This window comes from Passer domesticus, chromosome 1 (assembly GCF_036417665.1).
Source record: "Passer domesticus isolate bPasDom1 chromosome 1, bPasDom1.hap1, whole genome shotgun sequence".
Taxonomy (NCBI): domain Eukaryota; kingdom Metazoa; phylum Chordata; class Aves; order Passeriformes; family Passeridae; genus Passer; species Passer domesticus.
In genome coordinates, this window is record NC_087474.1 from 73,820,001 (window position 1) to 73,839,680 (window position 19,680).

The window sequence follows — 19,680 nt, forward strand, 5'->3', positions numbered from 1 at the left end:
CCCGGCCCGGGGCTCCCGGCGGGGCGGGGGGCTCGCCTGAGGGTTTTCCTCCCCCTTTTTTCTCCTTACCCTTCCCCCCCCCCCCTTTATTTATTTTTCTCCGTTTCCTTTCTCTTCTTTTTTTTTCTCTCTTCTTTCTTCTCCCTTTCCCCCGTGATACTTTCTCCCCTCTTCTCCTTGGTTTCCCTCCTTGCCCTTTTTTCTTTATTCCATTTTTTGTTTTACTTCCCCCCTTTCAATTTTCTTTTTTTCCTTGTTCTTATTTGCTTTTTTTATCCCTTTACACCTGTTTACTCTTTTTTTACCCCCCCTTTTTCTTCCCATTTTCTGCCTTTTTTATTTTGTTTTCCCCTCTTTCCTCTTGTTTCCTCCTTCCCCCCCACCCTTTTCTTTTTTTTTTATTTTTCTTCCTTCCCCTCCCCCCATATTTTTTGTAGGGTCGGTGTGGGTTTTTTCCCTCTCCTGCTTTGTTTCTTCTTTTCTTTTTTTTTTTTTCTTTTTTTTTTTTTTTCCTTGCATTTCCGACAGCCAACCAAGAACCAGCTGGTACAGATTTAACCCGCTCCAATCCCATCTCCCACCGTGGAAAACTGACCACAGCCAAGCCGCTGGACTGCCCGCCAATTCCCATTGCTGCTTCCCGGGGAACAGGCGCAGCAGAAAGGGGTTGCGCCTTTGAGCTCTTCAAATGAGTAACCCTGGGAAGGGCAGAGAGCCGGCAGATGAAAGGCAAGGTACGGACTTTGATCGTGCAATCGGAGCCATGCGGGCAGGCTCCCGAGACATGTGGAGCACCCCTGAAGGTCAGCCTGGGCTGATCAGATTGCAGCAAGAGAGCCACAGAAAGCAGGGCAAACGGAGGTGGAAAAATCTATACACCCAGGTATCTGCCAAGAGATGAAAGAAAAGTTTGCCTCTGATGCTGGGATTTATGAATAAGGTAAATGAAGCCGTAATCTAACACTTGAGAAGATGCTTAGGTCTTCCTTCAGGAAAACACTTAAGCATGTGCTTAAACCCATTACTATTCAGGGCAGCCCATAAGCGTTTGCTGAAGGTTAAGCACAACCTTCTTACAGGGAGCCCTTAAGTACTGTGCTGATTAAGGTGGGTTTTTTCCCTTCTAAATCTGAGCCACTATGAACCACAAAATTAATTGCCCTCATTATATTTTAATATTGTCTCTGTCTTCTTTCAAATTAAACCAGAGAATGCAAACAGAAGATAATTCTTATTTTACATTAAGAGCCCAACATTACATTCTGTCATGTTTTATTTTTCTTTCCTTTAAGATCAGCTGGCTGCACAACACCATCCCTAGGAATGAATACGTTTCATGAGGAAGAAAGAGCACATGGAAAAGCGATTGCTTTGCTACTCCTAAACTCTGGAATTCTCTTGATGTGCTGTTACAAGCCAGAAAAGATCACAGAGAGCACTGCATACATACATACATACATATGCTTTATCCAGTGATCCCCTTTGAAGGAAACCTGAAAAAGGCTGCAGATGATGTACACATTTCAGCTATTAAAGGTCATGGATAAGACAGCTATTTATTAGTTCAAATAAGGTCAGTGTTACATCCAGGGGCAGAGAGCTCTGCCTGTTGCACAAATGACACTGCCTGCCCTTAATGCCCTGAGAAACTTTTGACAAGCTAAGCATATGTAACAAGCCACAAACCTTACATCCAACTGCTGCAGTTCTTTAATGTTTATTATCTGAAAATGGGTTCCATTTCTGTATCCCAGCACATTTCCTCTCCTCCAAGTTCTCCACTGGTGATTTCTGACAAAGAAATTGTATCCCCTGATGGAGAAGGAATGCTTACTAACTAGTAAATTGGTGGTTGTGGCTCTTCCCAAGAACCATTCTCCTTTGCTGCTATTTTGGAACGTTCTACCCCACATACTAAACTATTGGTTCGTTTACTTTCTTTATACACACAGAAAAATGGACCTTGGTAAACAATTTGTGCCAGTTTTAGACTTCTACTGGAGCTAAAATCAGGGTCTTGGTTGAATTCCGTAACACACAGTTTTGGAGGAAAACACTGTTATGTAACTCTTCTTTTTCCCTTTCTGGAAGACAACCTTGGTGGAAGAGCACTGAGAAGCAGTGAAATCTTGTGCAGGTCTTGAGACAGATGGCAAAGTAGGAGGGCAGAAGGTTACCTTAAGGTCAGGGTGTTTCCCATCCTTATTAGGTATAATCCAAATGCAACAGGCGGGCAGAAACACTTCTGCTACATTCACCTCCAAGAAACTTCTCACTTGAAGTAATTTGCCCTGCTAAATCCTGAACTAAAGGCAGTATCTTCTTCCTGGAAGGCTTGTTATTATAAACAAATAATAACATCTGTTCCTAAATAACCAATCTACCTTTCCAGAATGAAAGGTCTCACCCTGCTCCTATACTTCGCATGGAAAGTGGTCAAAAGAGCCGAAGTTTGAAACCCGGACACCACAACTTCGCTGATGTGTCTCACTCAGCCCTTCAAACAGGAGAGCAAACTCAGGAACTAGTAGGTTGGATCTTAGAACCATTTAGTCATTTTAGTTAGAAATACCTCTAAGATCATCGAGTCCAACTGCTAACATGGTGCTGACAAGTCCACCATGAACTATGTCCCTAAGTGCCTTGTATACACACCTTTTAAAAACCTTCAGGGATGGTGACTCAACCACTTCCCTAGGCAGTCGGTTTGAATGATGAAGAATCATTTTGTTCTTTCATTCTAAACCCAACTGAATATAAAATTGTCATAGAAACATTAAGAGAAGGCCGTGATCATGCTGCAAAAAAGCCCCAAAGTGCAGTCAGCTGTCCACCGATAGTGAAATTAACCATGAACTTTACAGAATGACTCCTTGGATGAATGTTGTTATATTATAAGGGCAAAAAGGGGAAAAATTAGATGTTAAAGTCTTTCTCACTGTTCTCACAGCTTAAATACCTATGGGCACTAAATCAACACAAGTACGATGATGAAATTAGTAAGTAAACAACTACAACCTTCACTGCTGCACAAAGAAGTTTGAAATCAGAGATCAATATGAATGATCCCAATTCCAAATTTGTAAGCCAAATCTAGAAGAAAATGTCTCCTTATGTGAGAGCATAGTGGAGCCCAAATGGCTTCAAGAAAAAGCATACATGAACCACTCTCCTCTGTAAAGGCTCAAAACTGGATGCTCAAGTTAACCACCCGTGAGTTTTCCCACAGAAGCAGGACCTTGATCAGTGTTACTGCTGGCACCAGATTCCCTGCAATGACCTGGTAGCATGTGATTACCACATAAGCTTCTCTTTCCTCCCCCAAAAACAAGCACAAAATGAAGGATGCCAGCAGTCAGTGTCATTAGCTACTGGAGATCATTGCACCTGTAGCTCCCTACATTTACTTCCTTCTAGGAGGACTATTTTAACAGTCTACTAAATAACGTTAACCAGCAATGAAACAAGAACAGATTACAAACTGAAGATCTCAATTTTGTAAAGCTGAACTCCCAATCTCTATCATTGGAGTAAAAGTCCAAGTGATGAAATAAACCTTGAACTTTGTTGCTTTACTCATCATTTTTTGAAACAAAAGAGCACCTTGTCCCAGACACTGCAATTTAGCAACTTCATCTGTATACGTGTCAGAAAGAGGGAGCAGAAAGCTCCAGCCAGCCAGTATCCAAACAAGAGCATTCCCCTGATCAACATCACTGACTGGAATCGCACTTGGAAGGGATGCACACCAATGCAGTTACTGTCACACCACCGTTACTCAGTTCCAGGCAGGAAGCTGTGCCCAACCCTGTGGTCTCAAAAAGTGGGCCACATGAGCAGAAACCAATCATCTAGGTACAAAATGAGTGGGAGAATGAAAAGGAGGAGCTATTTACCACCAACAGGTTCAGCAGAACTCAGCCTGTATCTTCCTGTTAGCTCTCCCAGAAGCAAGTGAGCAGGAAAGATGACAGAGAATAGCTTTGAACTGCAACTCACTGGCAGAGGAAAAGGTGGGGGGGTCGTAAGGACCGTAGCCTTCTCAGCTTCCGAAGTCCCCAAAGGAGTAATGGGTACCTTGTGCATGTGCACTGGTTGTCTCTCTAATCTCAGCCACCTCGATTGTTCCTGAGCACAAAACTCCATTTCATTGAAAAAAAAAAGACAACAAAATCTGTGTATTCCTGATGTTGAACATTCAGCTGCCACAGAAGACAATGCTGCAGATACAGGAAAAGAGCATATTTAACTAAGTATTTTTCCCATTTTTTGTCTAAGGTAATTCCAAATAATGAGCAGGGGGCGGGAAATTCACTATGTTACCCAGGTTCACCCTGAATCAGATATATTAGAAAAATACTGCATTTCACTTTAAATGTGATGGAATAAGAATTCCTACCTGGGCTTGTAATTATCTTAACTAGACTTTCCAATGGTTTTGTCCTATTACACTCTGATTTAAACCAGGTATAACACAATTTTGAATCATATTTAAACAAGGTACCTCAACCAATTTAAACTATATTTAGATCCAGTATTTTTACTGCTAAAGAAACCTAATAGAGGAACAACATGCTTAGAACATCTGTCGCAGTGATTGAAAGAAGTCTATGACAGGAATAGCAAACAGTTATTTTCTTTCCTGAGATGGTGTCAATCTGTTGAAGCAAAGTATCAGTGAAGTAGATTGTTTCTAAGAGGTACCTCACTCTGGCCTGTCTTCTCCAAAACAAAGATGATTAAAATACCCCCTTGCTGCATAACCTTGTCTGCCTGCTTATTATTATTTTCTATTTCTGTATCAGGGGAAACACTCTTTGTCAAAGCTAGTAAGCATGTTACAGCATTACATGAAAAAAAAAATCATTTGTTCAAGTCTAAAAACCTCCACCTAATGAAATTCAAATTTTAACAGACATCAACTATTATTTACATTTGGATTATCAAATGTATGACTCAACACAATCCCTAAGATACAGACCTCTAAGCAAGGCTGTCTGTCACACAGCATTTTCTGCAATGATGATCAGAACCCCATGTTCTTTATGACACAACTTTGCAGTTACTTCATGGAAGATGATGACAGAATGTCTCTCACTCCATGCTAATGCTGGTTCTCCACGATGGATTTCAATGTGGTGGTCCAAATCCAGGTTCTTTCCTGCAACAAATGTCCTGCCTGCCCAGACCACGCAGAGGTGGAGAATGAAGCTGAAGAAGGAAGGAGGCACTGGGGTAGTGACTGGGCACCTCTGAGCACTAAAGTATAGGAAATGGGATGTCAAGCAGCAATGGAATGACTCACAGGATTCATTACAAGTTCTTGGTGTACCACCATCATGGGTCCAACTGTGGGGACCCAGCATACAGTACCTCTGCTGACTGTCATCAGGCTGAGGTTTCAACCCCATTGCCCAGTAGCAGCTACACACATTACTCCCCTGAGCTAGGATCTACTGGGGTCCTTAAATCAGGCCCAAAATACGTGATCGAGAGTGGCCAGTTACCCCGCATCACCCGTGTGACTGGCACTATCAGCACACAGCTAGGGCAGGCACGTCTCTCTTGAGCTCTGATACAACAAGCCTCGAGGCTCAGTTGGAAGAGCATAGATCTGGTAGGCTGCCAACATGAGAGCATGGATGCCTTTAATAACCAACAACAGCTCTGCATGACATGAAGCAATGCAGCCTGTGACGGGCCCAAGGCGGCCGCGTTTGCATGGCTTGGGTGTTTCCCACGTGCTTGGTGCTCAGCTTGGTTCAGGAGAGGCAACCAGCATCATTACCAGTGTTCTCAGACCAGCCCGGGAAAGGGCTTCTCATCAGGTCACACCCTGCCATGAACCTGCTGGATATGGCAGCACAGCCACAGCTGAGAACACCAGTGGTTTTCTATAAAAAAAAAGAAAAAAAAAAAGAAAAATAAAACTGACATAGTTTAGGAAATGTTGTGATAGGAATTAAGATGGGAACTTCAAAAAAGCAGCCAAACAGTTTCTGACCAGTGAATACAGATGTAAAAGCTTTCTGAGAAACTTAAGTATCGAATAGCTAAGACAGAACCAAGTATCAGCACTCAGGAAGAAATTACTGAAAATTACTGTAAGAAGGGTATGAAATGCCAAAGGCTGCTGATTATTTGAAGAAAAAGAACTCAAGCAAGGACAGGGATATTTACATATTCAATGGAAGAGTTTAATATAAAATATAGACTTGAAAGCAGAATTTATCCCTCTGCGTAATGTTTTCTTTCAGCTATAGGACTGTCTACTTCAAAAGGGATTGCTACAAAGGAATCATTGTTAACTTTCAACTTAACTTTCAGCATCAAAAGTATTTTGTGTACCAATCAAAAAAAAATCACAATTCAGCCATCATACTTGAGAGCTCATTTTGGGCTCTTCTACAGAAAAATTCAGGAAAAGTGGGTGGCTTACTCACCAGGGTGATGCCAAGACTTGCCTTATTGCACCCAGCTCCACACATGGCTCAAACCCTACTGTACCTTTATGAAAACTGATGGACACAGATCTCGCCTTCCTGAGAGCAGAGATTTGATTTCACTTTGCATCCACTTCTCCTTCCTTTGAGCTCTCCAGGGGCATGTCAGCTCTTTGCTCCTGTTCTTTTCACCCTTCCTTAAATTTCAACTGAGGGACTTTAGCAAAAGCTATCTATTTTAAGCTGGTGGTGTAGAGACCTTTCCAGAGCAATAAAAAGGTAGGACAGAATTTTCTCTGTAGGTAGCAGACAGGCAGGGCTCCTTTTTGACTATTCATTTTAATGCTGCCATGGTTTTGTTGTAGTATTAATTATGCAGGAGAGCGCCCACAGCTTTGTATAAGCATCTTTTTGAATTATTTACAACAAAATAACATGGAAACAGTAGTTACTCAGCATTTCTGCAAACTATGCAACTCAGATTTTAGCACTGATCACACAACATGCTAAACAGCAAATAATGTAGTCACCAATGTGCAGGCCTTGAAAGATCAAGCACAGGTCAATTCTACAGGTCATTGTCCCATTTGTAGTAGTGCACATGCTCAAGGACAGAAGCAAAGTAGGATTATTAAGTGCACAACTTTGTGGATTCAGGTGGTTAGCTACTTAAAAACACAAAACAAAACAGAAAAGCAACCCCAACCCCCTCACCCAGACCACATTATGGGTGGAAGATGCACTAAATTGAATAATATATTTTAATTAAATGTTTGCCATTCTGGTTTGAAGTAACCCAAGGTGAAAGACCCAAAGGGCTATAAAGTTCTCAGAGTCCCATATGATTTCAACCCAGTCATTGGCCAAGACAGTAATAGTTGGATAAGAAACAATAAAGGAATATAGCTGATATTTGACGACATGGTTTTGCAGTCACCATGCAGCCCTTCCCTCCTGGCTCCCAAATCCACCCCAGCATGTGGCCCTTGCACAGGACTGTGAAACCATCCCCTTTCCTGCTGAGGATGGAAGCAGCGTGGGGTAGCAGGTTTGAGAGAGTTCCCTTCAGGCTAACGAGGAAATGTCGAAATGAAGTAGGGTGCAGTCATAGCTGTGTGACTCTCTGAAAGAAAGCATTTAGAAACAGATTCATAAACAAGGGGATTGCGGCTGTCAGTAGGGGCTTAAGACCCATAATCGAGATCAGGCAACACAAGGCGAAGCGCGGCATTCGCCGCAGCGGTTACTACACTTCTGTCCTTTTTCCAGCAACTTCTGCTGACTCAGGAGCACAAATTGCTGACATCCCTCCTGGGAGTGCCTCTCACACACTCCTTTACACACACACAATGTGAATGTGGAAAGGGGTATGAAAGAACAAGTATATGTCAAAGAACTTATAAAATAAAAAAAAGTTCCATGCTCTAACCACCTCTCTTTTTAAAAAATACTCTCATTAAGTGCTACACTGAATGAAAGCAGCTGAACAAACAATCTTGGGATTACTGGGAAAAAACACAGTGCTGAAATTTTGCAGGATTTTAGCCCACTACAAAAACCCATGTTTTTTTTGTCCAATCTGAAAGACAAATTGTTTCAATGAGTGAGGATTTCCCCTCTTTTCAGGAAGAAAAAATTCACTGTGCGTGTGTAGAACATTCTAAATAACCAAAACCATCATGGGACTTGCTCTGCATAGGTCCCCACTCCAGACACTGCAAGGCAACAGCTCTTCCATAGGTGGGATTTTAAAAAGATCACACAAAAATCTAAAGTACCACTTCTTGAAACATACAAAATTACTATTGTTACAAAAAAAATGCATACACACAAACCCAACTGAATTAATCTAATACAAAAATCACTTGAACTGATTTTTTTCCGTAAGGAAGATGAAAAGGTAACACAGAACAGCAGCTTGGGCTGCAAAGTGACAGACTTCAGCAGGCACCAGAGCAAGAAGGCAAATGTTAGTGTTAATACTATTAAGAACACTGTCTTGCATATACAAGCAAAACATTTCTTTGGCAGTCTCCTAGCCTCAAACACTTTATAACCTTGATACCCAAACTGAACTTAAGCACATTTTATGCCAAAATCCCTTTGGCATCTGCTTTAGTAACTGTCAAAAAAATATTCTATGTTTTGTCCTTTTTTTTCAGTGAAATGTTTACTCCGGTATTTAATCAGGTAGTTTTCCTCTAAGCCATTTTTAGCCCTTTTTCTATTTCACTATCCCAGGCCAGCCTCACAACCAGGTTTCTATCTTTCATCAACAGCCCAACTTGCACTCTCCCAGATAGGCAAGAGTTCTGTGGAAAAAGAGCTAGAGGTTACAGCACACAATAAGCTAGATAAGCATCAACAATATCACACTCTTGCAAAAAAGCAAATATTGTGCTGGACAGACAGCAAGAGAGGTCTGTGAAGAATGCCTGTTGCTGTACTCACCATCACTAGATGTCAACAGGAACATTTTGGTCAAGTTTCACTGCTGCTCTCCATGAGATATGTGGACAAGTCAGAAGATATTCAGAGAAGAGTAGAAAGAGGAAAAATTAAGTATCTAATCTAAACAAAAGGAAACTGAAGGCAAAGAAGGTAACAGTCTTCAATTGTTCAGAAGGAAGATGCAAAGAGGAAATGAATGTATTTTCAAATTTAAAGAGGAAAGACTTTACCAAGACAGTGAGAAAAGCTTTCTGACAGAAAGAAAAGCACATGAATAGATTTCATACATATATATGTGTACATACACATCATACATCATATATATATTGTATCTTTTTATTAGGATGAGAATATATATCTGTATGTTCTGTAGAGAGAGACCAGTTGCTGTCAGAAATGTCTTTGCCAACCCTGTCTTAGGGTAAACAGGTTAGATCATTCCTTGGGCACACAGTTCAGCCCTGTGGTTCTGCATGCAGGCAAACTGCCCTGCCCACTGCCCAGCACTAAGTGCCCACTGAGGGCTATGAGAGGAGCAGTCCCTTTATTTTAAAATACAGAAAGACTGAGCAGACTTGAGTCTTGCGGTCCCTGGTAGTCCTGGGTGAAGGTCAAGTACAGCCTGCCCATCAACAGCAAGTCTAAGGTGGAATGATGAAAGATGACATAGCCATGTAGAGTACTAAAAGTCACCTGACCTGCACAAAAACCCCAGTGTTCTTCCCATCAGCTACAGAGAAAATAAAATCAGGGGTCTGTAAGTTAGCTGCTAAGAGATCCAGAAATAAGAAAAGGAAAAGTCTACTGCAACACTACCTTTCACTTCTTTATACTTTACCAGCAAAATGCATATTTTTTGAGGACATCAGCCTGTCCAGCACCCTGCCTCTATATAAAGTACATAGCTTTTTCTCTCTCATGTGTATTTTGTCTCCACAGATTACTAGAGGTTTGAGGCTAAAATCTATTTTACTTATTTACACTATCCTTTAGAAAAGCAGAGATCTTGCTCATTTGACTATAAGTACTAACCAGCTGTTAGCTGTCCAAACAAGTTGCATCTCCCACCTCACTGTGATTTAGCTACAGCTACAAGTTTGGGTTCAGTCAAAGTTCTTTTTCCCTGCTAATATGAATCTAAATCCACTCTGTCAGTTTAAAGCCATTACCCTATGTCAAAGATCCCATTAAAAACATTCTAGATTGGGGCATTTTGGTGAAAATCGACAGGACTGCAGTCTGGGTTAAGATCTCAGCCACCACACATACACGTTCCTTTAGCTTTTCCTTTTACCACAACACAGAAATTAGCACTATATTAAGAACCGAAGCTCTCTGAGAAAACAGTCCAGGCAGAGCAGAACACCCCGGTAACAACAGTACTAATATTACTAACACATGCTTGCCTTAGCACAGCCTTGCCCACAGCACATGCATAACTAAGTTTCAGCGACTTGTTTTGGAGTCACATCTCATGCAAAGCAACTGTTGAGTTTAACTTGTTGAGTTAACTTGTTGAGTTTAACTTAACTGTTGAGTTTAACTTTACTTTTAACACAAAATTTAACTGCTTTAACTGCTTTTTAACAAAATATTTATCAGAACCATTACTGGGCAAACACTTATGTGGTATAGCTAGGACTAAGGGTGGTTATCTGAAAAGCGTATTTTTCTCCCCTGCACATGCATTAGGTTTGTTGGAATACTTTGTGTTTCTCTGTTCATATATATTTTATTTATATATGTATAATTTATATATATATATATATAATTTTTATATATATATATCTCAAACACACATACACGTTCCACACACATTCTCTGAACTTCAGGAAAAATAAAAAGGAAGTTTATTTTATACTTCTACTCATCCTCCTTTTTTGCTGAAGAAGATAAAGCCTCATGCAAGGGCATGGCAGATCTGACATCACTGACAGGGTACCAACAGCTGGCCTGAATGAGGTTCATGTGGGCCACAGATGTCACGCTGCACTCATTTGGAAAGTACCCTGCAGCCTCTCCTCAACTCATTTTGAAATCACAGAATGGTTGGGGTTGGAAGGGACTAGTCCAACCCCCTGCTACAGCAAGTTCACCTACAGCAAATGAGAAAGACCACTTCTTCCTGGTTTGTATAAAGTTCATCAGAAAACCACTGTTTCCCACAGCAGTAAACTAAAAAAAAACATCTGCATGCATGTGCAAGGCTGTTTTCTTAAATGTTTCATGGACTAAACCCTGGCAGAAGGGTGGATATTCTGCAACAGTTGCTTTACCAAAACCTAGTAACTGATATGGAAGTTAATACGGTAACTAGTATTAGTTAATATGGTAACTAATATGGAAGTTACCTCCCTTTTCCTAAATACCAAGTGCACCAGTATCAGCAAACTATTTAGAAACTGAAGACCAAAATTAAGGAAAAAGAAAAAAGAAAAAAAAAAACCAAAAATGGGGTCCATATAAGAGAAAGTGCTGCCCATTTAGCAACTTTCTCTGATTTCACCAGAACTTACTGTATTTATATAGGCACCTGAAAGGTAATTCGAGACAAAAAAAAGGGCTTTAAATTCTGTTTCTGAAGACCAGTGTGCTTGGTTACACAACATGTTATAATCAAGTTTCTTCTTCTACTTGGAGCATTAGGCAGTTATAAAAGACTCTAATGACATCATAAACCTTGCCAGTGTTTGATAATTTCTTAAGGGATTTGATAGAGGAAGCAGAAAGTTACAGAAATCTCAGGTTTACTTCTTAGGTTCCTAACCTTCTCAGCAGAGCAGTCATGTGGAAGAAACTAATGTGAGTCACCAGATGAAAGAAGGCAAGTAAATACATTTTAAGTTACTTTTAAATTGAAATAAAATCTAATACAATAAGCAAGCTTCAGGAAGCTCTGGTTGAAGAATGAGGATCCAAGGGTAAGAACACCACTAGGCTTCAGTGTTTTGTAACAAAACCTCTAATTTCATGCTGTGTTCAAGCCAGCAGTTATTACCAATGACCTTCCAAATTCAGTGGGTTGGGCAGCAAGAGCTCCATGCACCTGTGGCAATCTGCTTTTGAAAAATGCAGAAAGATCTGCTCTGTCCCAGCCATGGTCCATTCCCCACCTGCCCCAAGCTGGGGAGGATGCACTCACTACCTGCAAGGAGGGGTTTTTCCACGCACTGCAGTCCTTCCCCAAGCCTCTCCAGCATCACGTACATCCCATCGCTTGCACATGATGGCTTGAAAATTCTTGATGGCTTGAAGGCTTGAAAATTCTGCATGGCCTCTTTTCTTTTAGGAACAACAGAGACACTGTTTACTACAGAATAAGTTAACAGTGCTGCTTTAAGGGGATGCTTCTGGCCCTATTTCCTTCAGATGTAAAGGATGATTCCTTCCTTAGGTGCTAAGAAGGATGAAGCTATTACTCATGTAATGACAGTAACTAGTAGTTTCTGCTATATAGCATGTCCTGCCCTACCAGGGAAAACATAAATATGTACTGAAGAACCAAGTTCTGCCCCCAGAGTTACAGTAACTTAACTCCAGCAGGGAAGAAGTGTGCCCAAGAAAAGCTCAGAAGGGGATTTTTTCCTTCAACTTTTCTCATACGTGAAATATATGCATGTATAGCAATATCCCTGGTTTAGTTGTTCTGGTATTTGTTTTCCATTAAGCAGTAAGAAACTTGCTTTAGCAAATATGTTTTGTGGGTTGTCATCCATAGCTTGTTAACCACTATATTCATTTAGGGACTACACATATGCTTTTTCAAATATAGACATAAGGGGAAGTGAAAATCATGCCAGAGAGCATTGGTTAGTTCCCAGGAAAGACAGCATCTAGAATTTGGCAGCCTTTAGACATGAGAAAAGTACAAACACAGTCAGACGCAAAAATTTTAAGTCATTTGTGCAGACCATTTTTTTTATCTTGGTGATCCCAACTTCTACAATTATTCATAGCTTAAATTAGTCTTATTTCTAAATGCAAAATACATACCATGGTTTCCTCCTGTTGTATTGTACTAGAAAATGCCATTTGCAAAATACCTTCCTACAATTCTGAGTCCTTCCAGAAACTTATTTTTGCTGGACATTTGACAAAAATACTGTTGTAATTTATTATATTGCTACCAAACCACTTACAGAAGGACAGTAGGGTTGTTAAACAGAAAATATTGAGTTTTCACTGGCTCACCAATAGAGAAGGAAAGTGGTCACACCAAATCACCAGAACACACTGAGACTTGGTGACTACCACCCAGCAGAAAGTGGCACAGTGATTCCCAAGGTCAGGCTGAAACTATTTAAATTACCTTCACACGTAAAGCAACAGAGGTCTTGATTTTCCCAAGAGCCACAGTCAGCAAACCCTTCTGCACTTCATGAAGCCTGGCTCCCTGCTTGGACAGAGATCAGCCTCCCTGCATGGCACCTGGCTTGGGTGCAAGCCCAGAAAAAGTCCCTACCCCCAGCACTGGTGTCCTTGGGTGGCAGCTACCATCACTGAGCAAGGAAACTGTACCCATTCCAAGCTGTCTGTTTGGCTTACTGTTTTGTTATAGCCAAGATGAAAGAATCTGAAGCTTACAATATTTTTCTTTTAAATAGAAGATACTGTTGGTTCTGTTAAATAAGCCAAAACAAAAGGAACAAAACAAAACAAAACCAAACAAAAAAACCCCGAACAACCAAAGAATACCCTCAAAAAGCCCCCAAATCCTCCACATCAGCAGAAGTATCTGTCTAAGTGCAGATAACAAGAGGAAGCTCATGTCAAACATCCCCTGCAAACACTCCCTTCAGAGGGCTGTTCCCCCTGCAGTACTGAATTCCAGCCTGTCCTAGGAGCTGCCTGGCTCCCTTCCTCAGCAGCGCTTCACTCCCAAAGTGTGGAGTTAGTCAGAAGCAGATCTGTGTGGGAGAACATCCCAGGCAGGGGAGACAGGCACTGGAGCCTCCCCTCAACCACACCCGCTCTGTGCTGCTGCTCCTCTCACTGTGAGAAAGAGATGGCCATCACTTGGTGGTCATCCATGCACTGCCCTCTCTTTTTTCTCAGGGAATGGGCTGTGCCCATTTTGGCTTGTGTCAGTCCACTTTGGTAAGAGACGATGTTTGAAGACAAGTCTGGGTGCTGGAAAATGACACTGTCGAGGGCACAGGTTTTGCTAGCCATCACCAAAGGTCAATTTGTTCTCTGCTGATGCATCTACTTCTTAACACAAGTTCTGGGATGGCTCCACACATGGCTGAGCCTAAGGTATTTAATTCATTGCAATTGCAAAGGATATCTGTAGAAAGAACATATTTTTATCACCATTTAAGAAGAAAAAGCTATTTATATTGACATTATAAGGAGGGCTTTTTGGGTTACAAAAAAACCCATGCAAAACCTTCAATTATGTTCATTTTAAATTCAAAATTAGGAGTTTATTCTGCAAACTGTGATTGCACTGTGAAAGGGGAATAAAACCATTCTGCGTGCTTCCTTAAGGTTTAAGAAAGTAATTAAATACTTCACGTTTATAATATTTTATTCGCCTCAGCTCCTGAAAAATATTTAGACACGTAGGGGGCCCATTCAAAATTTTGATCTAGTTTACTTGCAAACTATTTAAAGGAAATATTAACTGATACATACATTGCTGAATCCCTCTGCCAACGCTTGCTGATTATCCCAGCAGTTTTCCTTGCTACTGCTATATGAAAGAAACAGCCAACTAATTCATTAACCAGGAGGTGCTGATTACATACATATTGTTAGCAAAAGCAAAAACTACACTTTTCCCCCTACTCTCAGTTACAGTAATTTTAGGTGCTTGCAAAACAAGCAGAGAGAAACATTCAGCCTGAAACCCAATACTTAAATAATACTTGGGCATTGCCTCCTTAGGAACCCAAATAAGACACAGAGAGCATTTGTACACTCAAACCCTAGCCAAGCACAGCTAGGAACTATTCTCAATAATTATTCTATTTTAAAAATAGGTAAATTTGACCAGACACAGACCACCACTTGGTTTTGTTCCAGAATTGGAATATTTCCTAATTTTACATGTATACATCCTTTAAATTAAATTTAATTTCAAATGCAAAAAAAAACCAAAAAACAAAAAAAAACACTTTTTTTTTTTTTTTTTTCATGATCCAACTACAGAAGATGTGGTTATACACATAAGGAATGGATGCTGCCTTCTAATAAAATGATTCAACTGGTTATTTTCAATTTTACAGTCCAGTGAAAGAAGGCCCCAAAACCATGAAGAATTACTTAGAATTTTTATCAGCACTTCCTGCCCATATATATTTATGAATACCAAAATTTGTAGTTACAGTAGACTCTCCAGTTATTTTCATCATCATTATTTCATAATTCATTACTGTGATGGCTAGAGCCCCCAACAATTACTAACTGTAGAACAGGCTAGTAGCTGAAGACTATTTAGAAGTATCACCCTGCACACCCAAGTCTGTCAGAGATTTAATGCATCAGGTTTGGTCCCCAAGTAAAAGTAATAGTTCATGTTAATGTCATACATAATCACAATAAAGTGTTACTGCTCTAAAAGACAAAGTGCTGCATGATACAATAAAATGCTTCTAGTGCATGATATAAGTGAATCATTATAAAGTAAAACACAGAATTTTAAGGATGCTCTTCAGCATCAAGACTAGTTCCCAAATAAGATTTAAGGATATGACAGGATCAACATCTTGGTTGCCACATAACTGAAAACAAAACAGGAAAAAAGGAGCCTAAAAAAAATCAACAGAAATATGATCTGAAATTTTATTTCTTTAACTCTAGGAACGATCTTCCCTTAGAAAGGGAGATTATAAAGGCAAAAGACACCTATGCAGAGCCAGATACTCAGATTTTTGTAGCTATAAAACACCTTGGCCAAAATCGTAGAGAAAAGGTTGAATAGAACATATAGCAACAGTCTCTGTGTAATTTGGTTTATGCTTTACGTTTTTTGTTTGTGCTAACTCAGCAATCAAGGACTTAAACCACCACCTGACTGAAACAAAACTAATTTTTGCCTGAAGTTTCTCCCGCATCTCTAGTCACTTCACAAGGTCACACCGAGGAGTAGTGATATCAAATGCTAGGAAAACCAAGACTTTTTGCCAAGCAGGCAATGTCCAGTGCCTCCCTGGCACAGGGCAGACAAAACAAAGGCAAAGACAATCCGCGACTCTGGGAAATGTCTGATTTCACTTATTTAGCCCTCCAAAAGAAAACACTGAGACCCATTACTTTAATTGAGGAAAATTTTATGCAGCATCCTGCTTCATCAGATAATATTCGGGATGGCAAGGCAGTATTTTATTGACGTATTTCAGCAGCTCTTTTCCTTCTTTCCATGGTAAGCCAAAACATTCTACTTAATAATATTTTGCATAATCTCAGGCAGAATACTAACTACAAAAGGCAGGTGGATTTACCTTCAGGAAGCCAAATAACTAATGGCAGTAACTTTTCAGAGCTTAATGACAAAACTATTTATATGTTTTATAGTTCCTACAGCCCTGCATCCCCCTTACAGCATAAGGTTGGTAACTCATGTGGTATTTTCAGAAAAAGCTTTCCCTTACCAGTCTGGTCACAAAATCACATGGATTGGTATTAGGTTCACAAAGGGTAAAACTGAGTAATTTTTGTACAAGAAGGATGTCTAGTGCAGCAGTTCAATACTGCTTCTAGCACTGCCATGTGATGGTTGCTGAGGGAATGGGTCGCAGCACCTCAATTCAATGAGCTTTTGAAGGCGCGCCCCAGCTCCCGACTGCAATATGGTACCTTTATTCCCTTCTCAATATCTTGCACAACAGCTGGATATCCATGCCCAATATTATTCTGTGCAACCTCCTGAGTTATACCACAAATGGCTTACGTAACACAGCTAAACCAAACTGCTCTGATGGCAGCGATGAATGGGGACTCTGTTGTTGCAGCCCTTGCCAACTGCGCGCATCACTCTCGGTTCCGCTAGCGCCGGGCAGGGACAAAGGCTATATTCTCTCCTTTATGGCAGCACAGCACAGTGATGATGCTGTAAATTAAAGAAAGCACAACATGCTGACAACAGACTCATTACTACCTTCTTACTCTCAGTTCTAATACATAAATATAGCACAGAGTTCCTCACATTGTGCTGAAAATAATGGGAAAGGGGAATAAATGTGGGATAGCCTTTGCACAGCTCAAAAACATAGATCCCACTTCCTCCATCTGGATCTAATTTTGTTGGGTGTTTTTACACCAACCATCTATCCTCATTCTTACGTTTTCTTCTACATATTTTCAGAGCATATCAGTAATTTAAAAAACAATCTCCTCTGGAACAGGAAAATCTATACTCCTATGAGAATCTCCACCAGCCTGTTGTAATGTCTTATCTGTCTCCAATATCTTTATTTCAGGCAAATAGAAAAAAATAAGTATGAGGAAACATCTAAGAAAGTTTCTTTCATTACTAGATGTAGACATTTCCCATAGAGGTAAGTAAATTACATAGTTCTGATTCCTTCATAACCCCTTGTTCTACCCCCATTCCCTGTCCACTTCTCCTTTCCCCCACACATGTATATATATCTGACCTGGGCTGTCTGGCTGCTAGGTGTGAGCTCAATATCATCAGGATATTGAAGGTAACCTAAATGGAGACTTCAGAAAATGCATACCGAATAATAAAGCTGTTTGCAGAAAACTGGGAATTCCAGAGAATATTACAAGCCTAGAAGGATTAAGTATGCATACAGAAAAACCAGACTCAATTCTGATGTCCCCAGAGAAAACAATTCTGTATCAATATTGTGCTTGCCTTAGGAACAATGAAATGCCCATCAGCATCCTTATTATCTCAAAAAAAAAATCCACAAACCAACACAAACTACCCCTCAAAAAAACCCCAAACAAACAAACAAACAAAAAAAACCCACAACAAACCATGCACAAACATTTGGCTATTTTAGGAAGTTTTATCCGGATTACACCCAGTACCATTGCAGTACCATTAAGAACTACAGTGATCAAAGACTAAAGGGTACCTGACCATGCTCAACATAGCCACCAGTGCCTCTGGCTGAACAGCCCCACGTTATACCCAGCCTAGACAAGCCACTGGTTAAAAAAAAAACAACCCAAAAAAACCTGAAAGTGTTTATAATATGACATTTCATGGAGATGACTACATTACAATTCCTATAATGTTTAGAAATTAGATTAAAAATTGGAGAAACAGTGAATGTAATCCTACTGCCAGGAATAAAAAAACCAAAAAAATAGCCTGAAAGTTCTCAGGTTAACAGCACCCTGAAACAAATTCCTCTCTGTACATTTGGGATATTTTCTCATGCAAACAGAAATACAAATTAAAACAGTCACTAACAGGAAACATGTTTTCCTTTTTCTGTGTTTCCAAAGGAAGCAGAGAATTTTGCGCAAATGTTACCCTTTTCTCAAAGGTGGATTTCCACAGAAGTTACAAAAAGTCACTATGTGAAAGCTTCACAACACAGAGGGAAACATGCAGCCCATTCCAGTCTTTGACAATAATTAAAATACTCTGCCAAAAAAACCCTGAAAATAAGCTTAGGAAGAGTTCAACCATTATTAACAGCTTAGACTTTAAATACAGACTGAAAAATACAGCTACTCATGGGGACATGTTGGGCTAAAACAGCTGCTGGTGTAAGTAGCACCCAATGCTAGTTTTTAACCGGATTTGTTGGAGTGGAAATTACAGTCCTGAGCTGACTCTGTGACACAGTGACTGACCTGAGTGCCAAAGGGCAGTGTTGACAGGTCTACAAGGATCTTTTGTTCACTTTAAGCAGTAAAACTGTATCAGCTGTGGCAAAAATCAAGACAAAAACTCCACAAGGGCTGCTGACCTCTCCCACATTGCTTCCAATTACATATTGTACTTTAAACCATTCTTACAGAGATACTGGTGAAACCAATCCAGTGACAGCCTGACCCTAATCGACTTCTTCAAACAAATAAGTAAATGTGAGTCAAGCCTGAGCAGCTTGTACCTGCTGCACGCAGCCACAACAAACAGGTTCCCTACACCACTCACCTGCTTCTGCAGGGGTTTAATCTGGAGAGAGCATACTTATGACACGAAATTCCACAATCACTGAACCAGGATTTTCACCAAGGAATATACAGTATGGCAAGAGCAGGAAAAAGAAAAATCAAGGGTTTTGATGTTGCACAAGATGCCTATTTACCTGCTGTATATGAGCACTGAGAAACACTCAGACTTGTAAGCTTATTAACTTCCATGCAGCACTTAACATTTCAAATTAGCAACCACTCAAAAATATGCTACATTTAAACATCCCAAAACCAAAGCATTTTGGGTTCACTTACACAAGATTTTCTACTATTTTAGAAGACACATTGTCTGCCCTGTAAAATTCCTCTACTTCCATTGGCTTTTCCCTTTTGAATTTTCCTTTTATTTACTGAGAATATTTTGAGGTGGTTTTTTTTTTTTTTTTGGGGGGGGGTCTTTTTAAATATTTATTTACTGAAACACTCCATTAGAAAAGAGCAGCACTAATACAAAATTATTTCTTTAAATCAAGTCACACATTTCTACACCATGTAATTACCTTGATAAGAAGTCTGACAACTTCTGCTTACATGCCTTAACTTGCTCCTTTGCGTTCTGTAAGATATTTTGAAGTCATTAACTGGAAATTACAGTATCCTCTCTGGTACACAAAAGGAGCCTTCATCCCGCACCCACAGTCATTTTGTGTTATTCATCTGT

The 19,680-nt window shown here is 40.2% G+C and overlaps 1 protein-coding gene and 1 long non-coding RNA gene across 6 annotated transcripts in view; one reads left to right on the forward strand and one right to left on the reverse strand.

Annotated features, from left to right (window-relative positions):
• Positions 1-19,680, reverse strand: part of HIVEP1 (HIVEP zinc finger 1) — a 127,362-nt gene that overhangs the window by 86,722 nt on the left and 20,960 nt on the right. The gene's annotated exons all lie outside the window — the stretch shown is intronic.
• LOC135303178 (uncharacterized) lies at positions 13-6,833 on the forward strand. The gene is made up of 2 exons (XR_010364673.1): positions 13-940; positions 1,293-6,833. It is a non-coding gene; the product is annotated as an uncharacterized LOC135303178 (long non-coding RNA).